We start from the raw sequence: 19,342 nt of genomic DNA on the forward strand, positions 1-19,342 counted from the left end.
GATACGATGAACGTCCGGAACAGATTCCAGCTTCTGAGTATCGGACTACAAGACTATATGCTGAAGATCCCAGATTTCGACAAAGTATCCCTTATTTGTTCCATCTTTTATTTGAAAGCGACTTGTCTGCACTGTCTTATGCAGTAAATCACATTTTAAAAAGTGGAGTACATTTACAAAATGTGTCTGCTAAGGATTTTATGGAGAAAGTGCAGCACCGAGATGATCATTTGGAAACACAACTGATCAATCTGATGGCTTGTCAGCGTGGGACAAATGAATATTGGTACCGACGCCATGGTGAACTAAAATGCATGTTACGCAACTTAGGAACACCAACATGGTTCCTTACCCTAAGCTGCGCCGAGTACGCTTGGGATGATTTACTGGATTTTCTACGAGAGGCCAATTCAAACATTGAAAACATCGAATACAAGACAGCAGGAGAACTGTGCTCATTGGATCCGGTTAATGTTTGCAGATATTTCAATCATAGATTTGAGGCTATGATGTCCTTCATCTGCAATAAAAAAAATCCACCCCTTGGAGAAGTAGTGGATTTCTTTTGGAGAAAAGAGTACCAGGCAAGAGGTGCTCCTCATATTCATATGCTGCTGTGGATCAAGGATGCCCCAAAGTTTGGAACAGATACTGATGAAGCAGTGTTATCTTACATTGAAGAATATGCAACATGTGCTATACCTAAAAACACAGAAGAGAACAAGTTAAAGGAGCAAGTTCTACGTTTCCAAAGTCATCGGTGTGGAAAATACTGTCGACGGAAATACAAGAGCAAAGAAAAATACTACACTAAATGTCGATTTGGATTTCCTAGACCTGTTCTTACAAATGGAAGAGTCAACAGTTTTATGTCAGCTGTGAGACATACTATCACAAGAAAATCACCTAAGAATACCTACAACCTTAAAAGAAAAGAAGAATCAAAAAATATAAATGACTACAACCCAGTCATTTTATCCATGTGGAACGCTAACATGGATATACAGTATGTTGCTGACAATTCCATTGCTGTTGCTCGATATGTAACGTCTATCTGAAAGAAACACGTTAGTTAGATTCCTCACCTTAGAATAACCCCAGGCGTCAGACTGGATCCGGAAGATTTTTCGTCAGCAATACCCCTTGCGCGTCGCTAGGCGTCGTCTGCGGCTCCGCGTCCGTCGTCGGCGTCGTGCGCCGGGATGACGTCGTCGGAGTACTTAGACGCCGCCCTCGCGCGCTGACGTCAGTTCTTCTTTTTTCCGCGCCAGTAAGCGCAGATCCGGGAGAGCTACCCCTTTTAGTCTTTTTTGACTAAATCTTTTTGATCATTTTTGATCCTTGTCTGTCGACATCTGGTGCCGGTAGGATGCCTGGGTTCAAGGCTTGCGAAGAATGTCATCGACTGATGTCGGTGACCGATCACCACCGCCGGTGCCTCTACTGCTTAGGCCTCGACCACGACGCGGAGTCGTGCAACGACTGTCAGGCCCTGACTTCGAAGGCTAGGCGGGAGCGGTCCCGCAAGCTTCTCGAGCTTCGCCACTCGGCTCCGCGTCGTGCACGATCCCGGTCCAGGAGGAGGTCCAAGGATCGCTCGCGGAGCCCTAGCCGACGCCACCATCGCTCGTCGGGCTCCAAGTCGTCGGGTAAGTCTCGACACTCTAAGAAGTCCAAGCGGCGACATCGCTCTTCGGACTCCCCTCGCCGGTCGCGCGACTCGGCCGAGGGTCCAAGTGGTTCCACCCCCGCGGCTCCGGCGGAGCCGCAGGCGCCACGTCCGCCCCCATACCTTCCGGTCCCTGGGGCTGACGCGGCGCCGGCGGAGATCAGTGCCTTCCTCTCGGCCATGAGGAGCCTGGCCCCGCCGTCGACACCCGCTGGCGCGCCTTCGGGCCCCGCGGACTCGACTGGGCGACCTCGCGTGCCGGCGGCTCCGGCCCCGGCGCCGTCGACGACTCCGGTCTCGACGCCGCAGGTCCCCGCGGGGCCCTTGCCTGGGCCCCAGTCGACGCCGGTTGACCTTGTCACTCCTCCACCGGCGCCGACGCCTGAACCACCGACGCCGTCACCGGCGCCACCGACGCCGACGCCTGTGACGCCGACGCCCCGGTTTAGCCCTCATCCGGACCCGACGCCGGCACGGCGTCCGCCGACGCCGCATCCGACGCCGCTTGAGACCTACCATCTCTACAGTCCGGTTCCGATCATTCCTCCTGTTTATCAGGAATCGGAAGAAGGGGGCGACTGGGAGGGGTTCGAGGACCCTCTGGCTGTTCAGTCACAGCTTTCTCAGGACTGGGCAGATGAACTGGGGGAGGCCAGCGGGCTGGACACTTCGCCAGACGCTGGATTCACTTCTCCTCCGACCGTGGCTTCGGAGGAGGGTGCAGCATTTTCTGTGGTGCTGCGCAAGGCGGCTGAGGCCCTTGGGCTCGAGTTGCCTGCCGTGGCTGTGAGGACCAACATCCTCACTGAGGTGCTTCAAACCTCAGCAAGCTCCACTGAGCCTCTGCTGCCGTTCAACGAGGCCCTCACTGACGTTCTGCAGGGCACCTGGTCCAAGCCCTCCACAGTTCCTCCTGTGGATAGGAACGTTGCCAGGCGCCACCGCCCTGCTCCGGGCGACCCCAGTTTCCTGTCCCAACACCCCACTCCCGAGAGTCTGGTTATCCAGGCCTCTACTTCCCAATCCTCCTTCCCGACCGCTCCGCCGGACCGGGATTCCAAGAGACTCGAGCAGTTTGGCAAGAAACTGTTCTCGTCCCTTAGTTTGGGCCTGCGGTCCTTAAATACCGCCTGTCTCTTGGACCGTTATTCCCATTCCCTGTGGGATACGGTGGAGGACGTGCTGCCCCTGTGTCCGGAGGAGGTCCGGACGCGTCTTACCCAGGCTTTGGCCGATGGGAGGGATGCAGCACGGCACGCCATAAGATGTGGGCTTGACACCACGGACTCGCTAGGTCGGGCGATTTCCACCACGGTGGCGCTCCGCCGCCACGCCTGGATGCGGTCCACGTCATTTTCCGGGGATGTCCAGAACACCCTCATGGACATGCCCTTTGATGGCACTCGCCTGTTTGGTGAGAAGGCGGACAGTGCGCTGAACCGCTTTAAGGACTCCCGGGCTACGGCCAAGTCCTTGGGCCTCTCGGCTCCGCGGGCGCACACCTCCGCTTTTCGCCCCTTTCGTGGCCAAGGAAGGGGCGCCTCCTCACGTCCGCAAAGCCACCAGCCGCAGAACCAACCTGCGCGCGGTCGCGGACGTGGCTTCCGCCGTGGCGGAAATGGAGGCCGACGTGGTCAGCCCACATCCACCCCGGCAGCATCCGCCTCAAAGCCTTCCTAGTCCGAGCTTTCAGGCCCATACCACGCCAGTGGGCGGCAGAGTTCGCCATCACCTGCTCCACTGGCGGTCCATAACATCGGACAGGTGGGTGCTGCAAATCGTCCGAAGGGGCTACTCCCTCCCCTTCGAGACGACCCCTCCAGCCATGCCACCGCAGCACCACCGTATCTCGGGGGATCATTTGGATCTTCTCCGCGAGGAAGTTTCGGCTCTCTTGGCCAAGGGGGCCGTCGAGCGCGTTCCGAGTCCAGAAGTAGGTCGTGGTTGTTATTCCCACTACTTTCTGGTTCCCAAGAAGGGCAAGGGGGGCCTGCGCCCTATCTTGGACCTCCGGAACGTCAATGCCTTCCTCCGAAAGGAAAGGTTCAAGATGCTAACGTTGGCTCAGGTTTTAGCTGCCCTAGACCCTGGAGACTGGATGGTAGCGTTGGACTTGCAGGACGCATATTTCCATATCCCCGTCCTGCCGGCCCACCGGCGTTACCTGCGGTTCACGGTGGGCCAAGAGCACTTTCAGTTTACCGTGCTCCCCTTCGGCCTCACCAGTGCCCCTCGGGTGTTCACGAAAGTGATGGCGGTGGTCGCAGCTCATCTGCGCAGATCAGGGGTCCCAGTCTTCCCCTATCTCGACGACTGGTTGTTGAAGGCGGGCTCGCCCCAGGCAGTCGTCTCCCACCTCCAGACTACGGCGGATCTCCTGCATTTGCTGGGGTTTTCCATCAACGTGCCGAAGTCACACCTGAGTCCCTCTCAGAAGCTCCTCTTCATCGGAGCGGTTCTCGATTCGGCGCAGTTCCGGGTCCATCCACCGGAACAGCGGGTCCGGGATATACAGGCCCTGATTCCCATCTTTCGGCCTCTATCCCGGGTTTCGGTCAGGCTAGTGTTGCGGCTTCTGGGGCTGATGGCCTCCTGCATCCTACTAGTGCATCACGCCAGGCGGCGCATGCGGGCTCTGCAGTGGGACCTGAAGTTTCAGTGGGCCCAGCATCACGGCAACCTGTCCGACCATGTCTTGATCTCGGAGGGCACTGCACAGCAGTTGCAGTGGTGGCTCACGGACCGCGAGTGGGTCAAGGGCAAGAGCCTCTCCCTTCCCCAACCGGAGCATGTCGTAGTGACGGATGCGTCCCTCCTGGGTTGGGGTGGCCATATGGGAGAGGCGGAGATCAGAGGCCTCTGGTCTCCGGCGGAGTCTCGTCTCCACATCAACCTGTTGGAGTTGAGAGCGATCCGGCTTGCACTGAAAGCCTTCCTTCCCTCTGTCAGGGGAAGTGTCGTGCAGGTGTTCACGGACAACACCACCGCCATGTGGTATTGCAACAAACAGGGCGGGGTGGGGTCGTGGACCCTTTGTCAGGAGGCTCTGCGCCTCTGGACATGGCTGGAACACCAGGGCGTCACCCTAGTGGTTCAACATCTGGCGGGCTCTCTGAACGCCAGAGCAGACGAACTCAGCCGCCGGTGCATGATGGATCACGAATGGCGTCTGAACTCCGAAGTGGCGCAAGGTCTCTTTCAGCAGTGGGGAGAGCCTTGGTTAGATCTATTCGCCACCGAAGAGAACGCGCAATGTCAGCAGTTCTGCGCGTTGGAATTTCCAAGGCGGCACTCGCTCGGCGACGCTTTTCGTCACGAGTGGAGTTGCGGTCTGTTGTACGCCTTTCCGCCTATACCACTTCTGCCCAGAGTGCTGAAGAAGATCAGGCACGACCGGGCCCAAGTCATCTTGGTGGCTCCGGATTGGGCACGAAGATACTGGTATCCCGAGCTACTCAGTCTGTTGACCGATCCCCCGATACGTCTGCCCCTTCGGGAGGATCTTCTGTCGCAGCAGCAGGGGACGGTCCTCCACCCGAACCTGTCCAGCCTCCACCTCCATGCGTGGAGATTGAGCGGCGGCAGTTGATGCCATTTGACTTGCCTCCTGAAGTCTGTGATATCATTCTGGCAGCCAGGCGTCCCTCCACAAAGTCGGTATACGCCTGCCGGTGGAACAAATTTGTGGCATGGTGCACAGCAAAGGCTGTGGATCCCCTTTCCGCCCCTCTTTCTGAGGTTCTCCTCTTCCTTCTTTCTCTGGCCCGGCAGGGCTCTGCCCTGGGCACCCTAAAAGGTTATCTTGCTGCCATCTCCGCCTTCTTGCGGCTTCCTGATCAGCCATCTCTTTTCAAGTCCCCTGTGGTTACACGCTTTCTCAAAGGCATTACACACACGTTCCCTCCTGTCCCTTTTGTAATGCCTCAGTGGGACTTGAATCTGGTATTGACATTCCTGATGTGCGCTCCCTTCGAGCCTCTTCACAATTGTCCTCTTCGTCTTCTGACTCTTAAGACTGCTTTTCTGGTAGCCATCACCTCGGCTAGACGGGTGAGTGAGCTCCAGGCTTTATCTTCAAAGCCTCCTTTTCTATCTGTTCATCCGGACAAGGTTGTCCTTCGGCCTCGTCCCTCCTTTCTTCCTAAAGTGGTGACTCCATTTCACCTTGGGCAGTCTGTCACCTTGCCCACCTTCTTTCCGCCTCCGCATCCTTCCAAAGAGGAAGAGAGGCTCCACCGTCTGGACCCAAAACGTGCGCTCTCCTTTTATCTGGACCGCACAAAACAGTTCCGGGTGGACGACCAGCTTTTTGTTGGGTACGTGGGCGCTAAGAAGGGGAAAGCTGTGCACAAACGGACCATCTCTCGGTGGGTCGTTTTGTGTATAAAAATCTGCTATTCCTTGGCTAAAAAGGACCCTCCTGTTGGGCTGCGCGCCCACTCCACTCGGGCCACAGCGGCTACTACTGCCTTGGGACGGGGAGTCCCTTTGCAGGACATCTGTCAGGCGGCGACGTGGGCTTCGCTACACACGTTTGCCAGGCATTATTGCCTTGACAGCCAAGTCCGGAGGGATGGCTTCTTTGGCCGTTCTGTCCTCCAGGACTTTCTGGTGTGATCTTGGTTCGCAGACCCACCACCGGGGATGGTATTGCTTGGGTATCTATTCTAAGGTGAGGAATCTAACTAACGTGTTTCTTTCAGATGAACAAGTTACTAACCTTCGGTAACGATGTATCTGTAAGAAACATTAGTTAGTTAGATTCCTCACCGACCCACCCATCCTCCCCGTTCTGCGAACTGACATCTAGGGTTAAGGTTATCCTTTTCAGGCCCCTAGATTTTATTTTTGGCACCAGTGTCGGTCTTTGCATGGCTCTGCGTTCCTGGCGCGGAAGGCTATGTACAAGAACTGACGTCAGCGCGCGAGGGCGGCGTCTAAGTACTCCGACGACGTCATCCCGGCGCACGACGCCGACGACGGACGCGGAGCCGCAGACGACGCCTAGCGACGCGCAAGGGGTATTGCTGACGAAAAATCTTCCGGATCCAGTCTGACGCCTGGGGTTATTCTAAGGTGAGGAATCTAACTAACTAATGTTTCTTACAGATACATCGTTACCGAAGGTTAGTAACTTGTTCTACATTACGAAATCAGAAAAAACAGAATTGAAGGAAATGTGGGAAGAGATTTCTCACGAGAAGACTGTCAGTAAGAAGCTGTACAGTTTTAGTTTGAAGATGTTATCGCATCGAGAAATTGGATCCTACGAATGTTCAGATAGGTTATCTTCTGCAAGTCTCTACTCGAAGTCAAGAAGAATAATTTGGGCAAGTTTAGGCCTTGCAGCAATGAGAAATCGGGTACTGAAATCTGTTGGAGAAATTGAATATTTGGCCGAGAATGACCCAGAAAGTACAGACATATTGAAAACAAACATGTTGGACACATATTATCCCAAGAGAAGTCATCATCTGGAGAACATGTGTCTCTATGAAGTGCTGCAGAACTACATTTATTCACGGAAAGCTGCAGAAGACATCAACAGTGGAAAATATAAAGTTGTTGGTGAAGAAGGATGTTTGGTGAAGCAAACCAAAGGAAGTTTGATAAATCACCGGAAGCTGAGTTGCGACACTACCGACAAGAAAGAATTTTACTACTTGGCTCTTTTACAGTTGTTTAAACCATGGCGTACAGAGGATGAACTACTGGGAGAATTCCAGAGCTATGAAGATTCTTTTAATGCTTGCAAAGACAGCATACAATGCAGTACATTCTCAACTTATCTGCAAATGTTAAATGAAGAAATTGAACAGGAAACTACAATTGCAGCAGAAATAGCTAGAGACAGTTCTCAGGACAGCCAAAGTTCAGGAACACACAGTCAAGATCCCCTAGGACAACCAATCGTTGAAAATGAAGCATCAATAGCCATGAATGAAGTGGAAACGGCTATGAATCTAGCTCAAGAAGAATTTATAGACTTAGAAAATTTGGAAAGACAACTGAATCAAGAGCAGCAACAAATTTATGAAGAGATCAGAAACAAAATTGATCACGGATTTCTACATATCAAAAAAGAGTGCTCATGCACATCATTTCATCCAATCAGGATGTATGTAAGCGGACAAGCTGGCACTGGAAAAAGTTTCCTAATTAAAGTCATCAGAAGCTACCTAAAGCAAAAAACGGATTCTACTTTGTCTTGTGTGGTTACTGCTCCAACTGGGTTAGCAGCATATAACATAAAAGGAATCACCTTACATCGTTTGCTAATGTTACCAGTGGAGCATGAGAACAAAATACAATTCAACAAGCTAACTGGAGAAGCATCCTTGGAAGTTTCACGAGTATTGAAGAAGATGCAAGTTCTCATTATTGATGAGGTGAGCATGGTATCAAACTTAATGCTTGCCTTTGTGCATTTAAGAATGCAGCAAATTTTGAAGACAGACTATGACGTGTTATTTGGTGGAAAATACGTCATAGTTTTTGGGGATCTTTTGCAACTTACTCCAGTTAAAGGACAACCAGTGTTTAATACTGTGACACATGAAGACACGAAGAAGTCATTGGGAAGCATTGGAAATACAAATATTTGGTCCTTCTTTGAGTACAAGGAACTTACAACTAATATGAGGCAAGCAAACGATGAAGAATATGGAAGTATTCTGAAAGATATCAGGATTGGACTACTCACAGATGTTGGGAAAAAAGCATTACAGAGTCGGCTGCTACATAATTTATTTCCAAAGGAAGAAATAGTTGCAGAGAAAATATACAAGAATATTGCAGAAAACAAAAGTGTCATCTGCTTAATGCCAACTCTACGTGAATGCTCAATATTTAATGAGGAGCTTTTGAAATTGGAAAAGGAAGACATCAAGAAATTGGAAGCAGTGGACAAAATTGAGGATGGAAGAATTACAGTCACAGTAACAGGCAAACTGAAAAATAAATTGGACTCACTAGAGAAGAACATCTCCAAAACAGCAGGATTAGAAAAAAATCTTTATGTTTGCATGAACTGTAGAGTGTTTTTAAGGAGAAATTTGGATGTTGAGAAAGGCTTAGTGAATGGAGCGATGGGAAGAGTTGTGGGTTTTATTAATTATCAGAAAAAAGAAGGAATTGAATGTTTACAGATAAAATTTGATCAGATAGAGGAAGTTAAAGACATTTGTCGTTGTTCAGTTCGTTTCATGCTTGTGAAAGACTTATATGTACGTAGGAAGCAGTTTCCGTTTTCACTAGCATATGCTGTAACTATCCACAAGTCTCAAGGATTGACTGTAGATTGTGCATTTGTGAACATTGGTTCAACTGTGTTCAAAGAAGGTATGGCATATGTAGCTTTGTCACGAGTCAAAACATTATCAGGTTTATTCATGATAGACTTTGATGACTCAAAAGTTAGTGCTGATACAAACTGTGTAAAGGAGTATAATAGATTAAGAAGAAGCTATGCTCCTCATTTAGGTCAGTATCCTGTGTTGGAGAAACGTGTAGTTTCTCGTAAAAGGAGAAATGAGAATATCTGTAATGAAGATGTAGAGAAGAGGAAAAAAAAGAGGAGTGATGTAATTGCAAGCAAAAAGAATAAGGAAAATGAAGAACAGGTTGTAGGATGTCATTTTGAAAATAGCTCTGGTGTCAACTGCTACGCTAATGTAGTGCTGAATGTTGCATTTTATCTGGAAAGTTTGCAAGAGCAGATAATAGTAAATCAGGGAAAAAGATTCTGTTCAGAGCTCAGTCTCCTTTTTCAAAAGCTGAGTAAAGATAAAACTCAAATAGAAAGTGCTACTGAAATTAGAAAACTTTTAGATGTATGTTCAGGACGAACACAGTTTTCTCAAAATGAACAGCAAGATGCACACGAATTTTTGATGTATTTTCTTCAGGTAGTGGAAGAAGAAGGAGTTCCCATTGACATTTTTTTTGGTCTCTCTTATAAATGGGAACATAGTTGTGATAATTGTTATAATATATGTGGCTCTATTGTTGATAATGAAAGGTTTATTTATTTGACATTGCCAGAGAGTAAAACAGTCACTTTTGCAAAATTAGTTAAAGATGCTAATCATAGCATGAAATGTGGTGAGTGTAATTCTGACATGTTTTCAACATTAATTTTAAGGGAATACGGACAGTATGTAATTTTAATGATGCAACGATGTAGAGCTGATGGATCAAAATTGGATACTTTAATAAAGAAGTTTACAGGACAGCAATTATCAATTTCAGGAAAAACTTTTGTAACTGTTGCAATAATTTTCCATGATGGACCTACTGTTACTTCTGGACATTACACAGTTTATCTAAAATGTGAAAAAGGCTGGACACTGTGTAATGATTCCAAATTGATTTTCAAACAACGTTTGCCTTTTGATTTAGCAAATTCCTATCTAATCTTCCTGAAACCTAAATTTTAGAGAGATTTGGCAAGATCTGGACAAAATAATTTTACCATTTTACTGGATTACCATTGCAATTTTGTAGAAAAAAGATTTTTAAAATTATCATTTGGCCTAAAGGAAAGATAACCAATTGTAATGTGGACTTTTTTAAATTTTAATGCAATTTTCAAAAACCAATAATTTAGAGATAATCGGTAACTTCTGCACATTTTAATTTATGGAATGCTATTGGACTGCCATTGGAAATTTTTTCAAAAATGATTTAAAAAATTACTATTTGGCCATGTGGAAAAGTAAGCAATTCTATTGTGGACTAAATAAATTATTCAAAAAATTTTCGTGAACCAAAATGTTACAGAGAATTGGTGAGATCTGGACAGATTAAACTTTAGAATTTTAATGGTTTTCCCTTGGAAATTTATTCCAGGAAAAAAAAAAAAATACTATTTGGCCTAAAGGAAATAAAATCAGATGTATTTTGGAGTTATTTGAGATATAATATTGTGATTATACTTCTGAAACAAACATATCAGACGGTATTTTAAAGAAAAAAGTATTGTTTTTAGATGATATTTTTTTAGAATAATATGCATTTCTGTAATGATAAGTTTAAGTGAGAAGACATTCTGGGCTTTTTTAATACAATCTTTGTGATTGTTAATTTTTTTTGCCCGCTGTAAAATGATGAATGCAATTGCTTTCACAATTAATAGTGAAATGCAATATATTCTGAAAACAGCAAAAATAAGGCAAAAATATTTTTTTTTAAAAAATGTAAATATGTGTATTGTATTATAAAATGGATAAAAAATATTAATACTTTTTTCTTTATTTTCAGATCGATATAGAAAATTTTCGGAAACTACAACCATTTTAAAAACTATTTTTAAAAAAAACAAATGAATAAATATTTTTTTGAGTGAGTATGGTAAGTTAAAAATAAAAATTGTAGTCTCTCAAGGACTTTGTAATGAGATAAATGATTTTTAGTGTTTTTTTTTAAAAAATAAAAAAAAGGTACGCTTACCGTACGCGTACGGTAAAAAAAAAAAAAAAAGTTTTTAAAAAAAAAGAAAAAAAAAGATGAAAGATAAGGTTGGCTCTTAAAAGAACCGTTGTGTTCATGCAGGGACAGAGGAAAGAAAGATTGGGAATATTAGACGGTACGACAAGTGTGCTGATCTATTTTACTGTTCACCAGGGAAACACTGGTCTCCCTATAAGTAATTAGATCGTGACAAGTGGCGCACCGTACTTCAACCCTCGCAAACCGAGGGTTAATTTCCAGAGGGCCAGCAAAAGGAGATTCTCCCCCCACAGATGAAGGGCTCACCTGACCTGCAGAAGAAGGAGTCTGCCCTGCAGATGATGGTCCAGGCTGAGCTGCTGTGGATGTACTGGCTCGTCTTTCTGAAGAGTTACCTCCAAAAAGATGACCATGTGTCCTTCTGTGTACTTCCTGGAGGTGTCTCTTCATGGTGTGATTCCCAAAGGAATACTTCCTGTTAGGATTACCTCTAGAAAGTACACGCTTACACAGCTTGCAAGTAACTAAGGGTGCATTCACCTTTTGCTGGCCTTCTGGAAAAGTAAAATACTCCCAAACGTAAGAAGGCTTTACTTTCCTCGCTCTCTGCCTCAAGACAGTGCTGCTGGTGCTAGCCTCACTCTCAGAAGAGCTCTGCTGTTCTGCCATCGTATCCCAAAGACAAACCAGCTCCTTCTCCCAAGGGATCACAAGCAGAAATGAGGGGAATGGGTGTGGTGTAGGAGAGTTCTAGAACTGAAAGTAGTTTCAACCAATCAAAAGTTGTGTTTCAAGATCACATGACCTACCGTACGCTTACGGTACGCTTACGGCAAAAAGTACGCGTGCGCGTAAAAAAGACACGCGCTTGCGCGCATGCGCATAACAGTCATTTCCCGGCACTTCCGCGTAACGTGCGCGTGTTGCGTAAGCGCGCACGCGTCCCACGCGCAGTACGCGCGGCTACGCAAAGTACGTAACTATACGCAAGCAGCGTAGATAGATTACGGGCGTTGCGTAAACCGTACGCTTACCGTGAGCTTACGGTACGCGTACTATAAAAAAAAATAATTAAAAAAAAAAAAAAAACTGGAAATAAATTTTACATGTTTATTTTAAAAAATATATATAAAAAAAATATTTAAGGATTTTAAAAATTTAAGCATAGTCTTTATAAAAGATAAGAAAATTAAATAAAAAATATGTTTGAAAAAAATGAAGAATAAAAAAAAAAAATAGCATATAAAAAACCTTGCAAATTCACTGAAAAAACCATGGGTTTCACACACGTTATATTTAGGAATTAGCATTTAAAAAACCTTGCAAATTCACTGAAAAAACCATGGGTTTCACACACGTTATAGTTAGGAATTAGCATTTAAAAAACCTTAGAAATTCACTGAAAAAACCATAGGTTTCACACACGTTATAGTTAGGAATTAGCATTTAAAAAACCTTAGAAATTCAGTGAAAAAACCATAGGTTTCACACATGTTATAGTTAGCTGGACATTTTACTCGTAAAAAACCAATGAAATTGCCCCGTTATAGTTAGTTCAGCTAACTATAACTCGCGCGCCCGCAATGCACTGCTGATGACGTCACATATTACATCACTCATGACATGGTCAGTGACATCACTCATGACATCACTGATGACATCTCAAATGACATCACTGATGACATCACTGATGACATCATCCTTGTGATAGAGTGGCAGACCTCCTCTCACCTTAATATAAGCTTTGATACACACATTCAAAAATAGAGACTAAAAATTTCAAAACAATGGACATACCAATACCAGTTACAACAACCTCTTCAGTAATTCTAAGATCCACATACACATCCACTCATTCACCAACAGTCCTATACAGTCACTCATACATGTACTCACTCATCATATGTACTCATACATCTATACATCCTGTTACACAATGCCACTCATCCATAGAGTTACTCACACACATAGTCACTCATGCTAATAAAGAATAAAACATACATTTACTTGCATATACAGTAATACACACACCACCATACTTACTTCTACGGAAACTTACACATACTTAGTCTTTTAAACAATCACTTATAGAAACACATACTTATTCATACAGGAACTCTTTCAATCTCTCCCTCTCACATATACTCACATATATACACCAATAGTCACATATACTAGTTAAAAACATATGTAGTTACTCCTGAAGACACTATTGAGACAGTCATTCACTCACTAACACACCCATACACACACTCATCCACCCATACAGTCCTGCACACATGCTGTCTTCAACACATACAAACAGTGAGTCACTCATTCATGCATCTATGCACTACGTAATACCCCCCACCGTACCATACAGACACTCAGACTGATACTCAAAAAAACAACTAATAACCTATATAGACACCCATGTAGCTACTCACCAACCCATGCAGCCACTTATACACAAAGTGAGAGATACACTTAATCAGTCAGTAACACAATCAATTTTTCAAAAACAAATCATCCATTTAGACACTTATATACCCATTTATTCTTCCATCGACCTTGAGATACACATATATAAAACATATGTCATTTTCAGAAAAACACACATTCACTGGATGATGTCATCAGTGATGTCATTTGAGATGTCATCAGTGATGTCATGAGTGATGTCACTGACCATGTCATGAGTGATGTAATATGTGACGTCATCAGCAGTGCATTGCGGGCGCGCGAGTTATAGTTAGCTGAACTAACTATAACGGGGCAATTTCATTGGTTTTTTACGAGTAAAATGTCCAGCTAACTATAACATGTGTGAAACCTATGGTTTTTTCACTGAATTTCTAAGGTTTTTTAAATGCTAATTCCTAACTATAACGTGTGTGAAACCTATGGTTTTTTCAGTGAATATATATATATATATATATATATATATATATATATATATATTACCTACTGGCGGTCGCCAGTAGGTAGTTATAGTTAGGACCACGTTTCCATAGGAAAACCTCAACATTCTATTTTGAATAACTTTGGCGCCGGTCGACGAATCCTCGCGAATTTCTCAAAATAGGTGGGGCGCTACGCTCCGCTCCTACCCTGAAAGTCTCGGGGGGATCCGTCAAGCGGGGGCTGAGATAAAAGGGGGGTCCCAAAACGCGTTTTTCCCATGCATTTTTCCATAGGACCTTTAGAACGACCTACAGCCCGAACGGCTGAACAGAATTACTCAAAATTTGGCAGAGAGGTAGTCCTCAGGTCAAGGAAGTGCCTTTTGTAGGTTTGGTGTAAATCTGTTCAGTAGATTCTGAGAAAATAGCCTTTAAATCAATATATATATCTGAGCCCGCTTACGGTACGCTTACCGTACGCTTACGGTAAGCGTACGGTGGCGTGCGCGAGCGCGATTCTGATTGGCTCTTAGATCTTAGTAAACATTCGAATCGGCCGAAACCAGGAAGCGGCGGCCGCCATTTTGTGTATTTCACTCTGAAAAAAAAGAGTGAAAACAAAGAAAGGGGGCAATGAGGAGAGTTACAGACCCCCTAACAATTGTAAGGGGGTCAAAGAAGGACAGAAAAGTACAAAAAAAACATTTATTGATTTTAAAAAAAATCACGGGGTACGCGTACGGTAAGCTCACGGTAAGCGTACGGTAAAAAAAATAAAAATAAATAAATGAAAATCAGATTTAAGAGTTTAGAAATTAGGGAGCTCTAAAAAGAGCTGTTGTGTTTATGGAGTCATTTTTTTAGTGGTACTTACAAGTAAGTACCGATGCAGAGTCTAAGGTTCAAGAGGAAGACTCTGTTCCCTTCATCATTGAAGTGCACACCATCTCCTCTATAAATGTCTTGCATGTCGTAACGCAAGTTGTTGTGGTAAATGGCACCCATACCATAGTCACGGAGGAAAGCAGAAACAGATTTGTTGACGTGCTTTCTTGCTTTGTCAATCTGTGGACAGAAATGATTGGACCAGTTCCATTTTTGCCTTTGGCATATGTTGGAAAACACAAAGGCAGTTTTAGGGAAAAGTGTAAACAGTTGTGCAAAGGTGTCCTTCATAAGCATTTCCAGACCTACCCCAGTCAAAGTGCCTAGGTCATTGCCACCACAGTGCACTATTATGAGGTCAGGGTGTTGGATTTGCATGAAGGATTTCACCAATGGCATCAATTGGTGCCACTTTAACCCTCTCTGACCAATCCATTTAATGTCTACATTTGGCAAAGCAAGGTCTCTCACCATATCTGTTTTCTCTGCAAACTTTTCACTCCAGAAGACATAGCTGTGCCCTACAATCCACACTGTGAACATCTTCAAAGGAGAACTGGATGCACTCAGGAGGTGTCTTTCAGTAGAATGGCAATATGAAAATAAAGACAGTTTGGAAATGGAGGCATACATATTTTTTACAAAACAAAAAGAACTGATTGGCTGTTTCATACCATTCTAGAATAAAAAATAGGCTGTATGTGAAAATTAATAGAAGCATGTTTTGTATTGGTACAAAAAAATGTGTAACCAAAGAACAGTACTATGGATTTGCAGTTAGGTTTGAAAAGTCAAGCACTCTTGCTCTGTGGAATTGAAACATTGTGTGTCGAACTTCTGACCTAACTGCACACAGCAGTGTTCCATGAGCTGTTGCTATGGTAGCAGGCAGAAGTCAAGTTGGGGGAAGGGTACTAGGCAGAAGTCAAGTTGGGGGCAGGGTACTTTTGGAAAAGGGTTGGTTTTCAACCAATAGAAATGTGTCATTACATTTGAAAAAAAGGGGGAAGCACTGAGATTTGAAACTTACATGTATATGTGTGGAAAAATAGAGGGAAAGTTTGCCATTATCTGGTTCTGCTGAGAGGAGAGAGGTGTACAGAACAGAGATCCTGGCTCTGATAATCTGCTGTTTGAGTGACACATTTCTTTCACAACTAACTAAATTTAAAGGTGAGTTTACAGTTTGAGAGGGGATGTATGTGGTAACTTAAGAAATGAATAATAGAAATGGGAATTGTTTTTGTTGTAGTTACACATGGTGGATTCATAATGTGTCAGTCTGTAAAAGAGATTTTCACTTGGCCCGAAAAAAAAAGAGCAGTAAGTGTGCTTTCAAATTGGCAAAGAAATTTCGTTTTGGCACTTATGTGAAAACATGACTCTGTGTGCATAGAAGAATTATAGGTAGAAATGTATTGCGTCTTGCTCTGGTGATTTCACAGTTGCAGTAGATGGAAAAGAGGAGCGAATTTTTGGGGGAAGAAGCAGAGGCTTAGCACACACCCATGTGCTTGCCATGTATAGTCATGCACAGTAATTAGAAGCGGGTGGGGTTTTCAGGTTTAAGTCTGTAATGCAAATACATTCAGCATCACTAAGGCTGGTTGCCCCTGCTGGAGTGTAGGCAGTCACAGAGAATACACACGGTGGTGGTCTGAAAAAAAAACAGCTTGGACATGTGCATTTAAATAAATTTTAAAAAAAGGTTTCAGAATGTGTCAGTCTGTAAAAGTGATTTCAAAGTGTAAAAAGAGATTTTCACTTGGCCCGAAAAAAAAAGGAGCAGTAAGTGTGCTTTCAAATTGGCAAAGAAATTTCGTTTTGGCACTTATGTGAAAACATGACTCTGTGTGCATAGAAGAATTATAGGCAGAAATGTATTGCGTCTTGCTCTGGTGATTTCACAGTTGCAGTAGATGGAAAAGAGGAGCGAATTTTTGGGGGAAGAAGCAGAGGCTTAGCACACACCCATGTGCTTGCCATGTATAGTCATGCACAGTAATTAGAAGCGAGTGGGGTTTTCAGGTTTAAGTCTGTAATGCAAATACATTCAGCATCACTAAGGCTGGTTGCCCCTGCTGGAGTGTAGGCAGTCACAGAGAATACACACGGTGGTGGTCTGAAAAAAAAACAGCTTGGACATGTGCATTTAAATAAATTTAAAAAAAAGGTTTCAGAATGTGTCAGTCTGTAAAAGTGATTTCAAAGTGTAAAAAGAGATTTTCACTTGGCCCGAAAAAAAAAGAGCAGTAAGTGTGCTTTCAAATTGGCAAAGAAATTTCGTTTTGGCACTTATGTGAAAACATGACTCTGTGTGCATAGAAGAATTATAGGCAGAAATGTATTGCGTCTTGCTCTGGTGATTTCACAGTTGCAGTAGATGGAAAAGAGGAGCGAATTTTTGGGGGAAGAAGCAGAGGCTTAGCACACACCCATGTGCTTGCCATGTATAGTCATGCACAGTAATTAGAAGCGAGTGGGGTTTTCAGGTTTAAGTCTGTAATGCAAATACATTCAGCATCACTAAGGCTGGTTGCTCCTGCTGGAGTGTAGGCAGTCACAGAGAATACACACGGTGGTGGTCTGAAAAAAAAACAGCTTGGACATGTGCATTTAAATAAATTTAAAAAAAAGGTTTCAGAATGTGTCAGTCTGTAAAAGTGATTTCAAAGTGTAAAAAGAGATTTTTACTTGGCCCAAAAAAAAAAAGAGCAGTAAGTGTGCTTTCAATTTGGCAAAGAAATTTCGTTTTGGCACTAATGTGAAAACATGACTCTGTGTCCATAGAAGAATTATAGGCAGAAATGTATTGCGTCTTGCTCTGGTGATTTCACAGTTGCAGTAGATGGAAAAGAGGAGCGAATTTTTGGGGGAAGAAGCAGAGGCTTAGCACACACCCATGTGCTTGCCATGTATAGTCATGCACAGTAATTAGAAGCGAGTGGGGTTTTCAGGTTTAAGTCTGTAATGCAAATACATTCAGCATCACTAAGGCTGGTTGCTCCTGCTGGAGTGTAGGCAGTCACAGAGAATACACACGGTGGTGGTCTGAAAAAAAAACAGCTTGGACATGTGCATTTAAATAAATTTAAAAAAAAGGTTTCAGAATGTGTCAGTCTGTAAAAGTGATTTCAAAGTGTAAAAAGAGATTTTCACTTGGCCCAAAAAAAAAAGAGCAGTAAGTGTGCTTTCAAATTGGCAAAGAAATTTCGTTTTGGCACTTATGTGAAAACATGACTCTGTGTGCATAGAAGAATTATAGGCAGAAATTTATTGCGTCTTGCTCTGGTGATTTCACAGTTGCAGTAGATGGAAAAGAGGAGCGAATTTTTGGGGGAAGAAGCAGAGGCTTAGCACACACCCATGTGCTTGCCATGTATAGTCATGCACAGTAATTAGAAGCGAGTGGGGTTTTCAGGTTTAAGTCTGTAATGCAAATACATTCAGCATCACTAAGGCTGGTTGCCCCTGCTGGAGTGTAGGCAGTCACAGAGAATACACACGGTGGTGGTCTGAAAAAAAAACAGCTTGGACATGTGCATTTAAATAAATTTAAAAAAAAGGTTTCAGAATGTGTTAGTCTGTAAAAGTGATTTCAAAGTGTAAAAAGAGATTTTCACTTGGCCCAAAAAAAAAAGAGCAGTAAGTGTGCTTTCAAATTGGCAAAGAAATTTCGTTTTGGCACTTATGTGAAAACATGACTCTGTGTGCATAGAAGAATTATAGGCAGAAATGTATTGCGTCTTGCTCTGGTGATTTCACAGTTGCAGTAGATGGAAAAGAGGAGCGAATTTTTGGGGGAAGAAGCAGAGGCTTAGCACACACCCATGTGCTTGCCATGTATAGTCATGCACAGTAATTAGAAGCGAGTGGGGTTTTCAGGTTTAAGTCTGTAATGCAAATACATTCAGCATCACTAAGGCTGGTTGCCCCTGCTGGAGTGTAGGCAGTCACAGAGAATACACACGGTGGTGGTCTGAAAAAAAAACAGCTTGGACATGTGCATTTAAATAAATTTAAAAAAAAAGGTTTCAGAATGTGTCAGTCTGTAAAAGTGATTTCAAAGTGTAAAAAGAGATTTTCACTTGGCCCAAAAAAAAAAGAGCAGTAAGTGTGCTTTCAAATTGGCAAAGAAATTTCGTTTTGGCACTAATGTGAAAACATGACTCTGTGTGCATAGAAGAATTATAGGCAGAAATTTATTGCGTCTTGCTCTGGTGATTTCACAGTTGCAGTAGATGGAAAAGAGGAGCGAATTTTTGGGGGAAGAAGCAGAGGCTTAGCACACACCCATGTGCTTGCCATGTATAGTCATGCACAGTAATTAGAAGCGAGTGGGGTTTTCAGGTTTAAGTCTGTAATGCAAATACATTCAGCATCACTAAGGCTGGTGGCCCCTGCTGGAGTGTAGGCAGTCACAGAGAATACACACGGTGGTGGTCTGAAAAAAAAA

The 19,342-nt window shown here is 44.1% G+C and overlaps 2 protein-coding genes across 3 annotated transcripts in view; one reads left to right on the top strand and one right to left on the bottom strand.

Moving 5' to 3' along the window:
- The window catches only part of EPC1 (enhancer of polycomb 1), a 1,219,015-nt gene that overhangs the window by 413,932 nt on the left and 785,741 nt on the right, over window positions 1–19,342 (bottom strand). The gene's annotated exons all lie outside the window — the stretch shown is intronic.
- The window catches only part of LOC146789597 (uncharacterized), a 34,545-nt gene continuing 29,934 nt past the window's right edge, over window positions 14,732–19,342 (top strand). The window contains exon 1 of the mRNA XM_085630053.1: window positions 14,732–16,059. The gene's annotated coding sequence lies outside the window, so the exon portion shown is untranslated. The remainder of the gene's footprint in view (window positions 16,060–19,342) is intronic.

The sequence above is a fragment of the Triturus cristatus genome, chromosome 10 (assembly GCF_964204655.1).
Source record: "Triturus cristatus chromosome 10, aTriCri1.1, whole genome shotgun sequence".
NCBI lineage: Eukaryota > Metazoa > Chordata > Amphibia > Caudata > Salamandridae > Triturus > Triturus cristatus.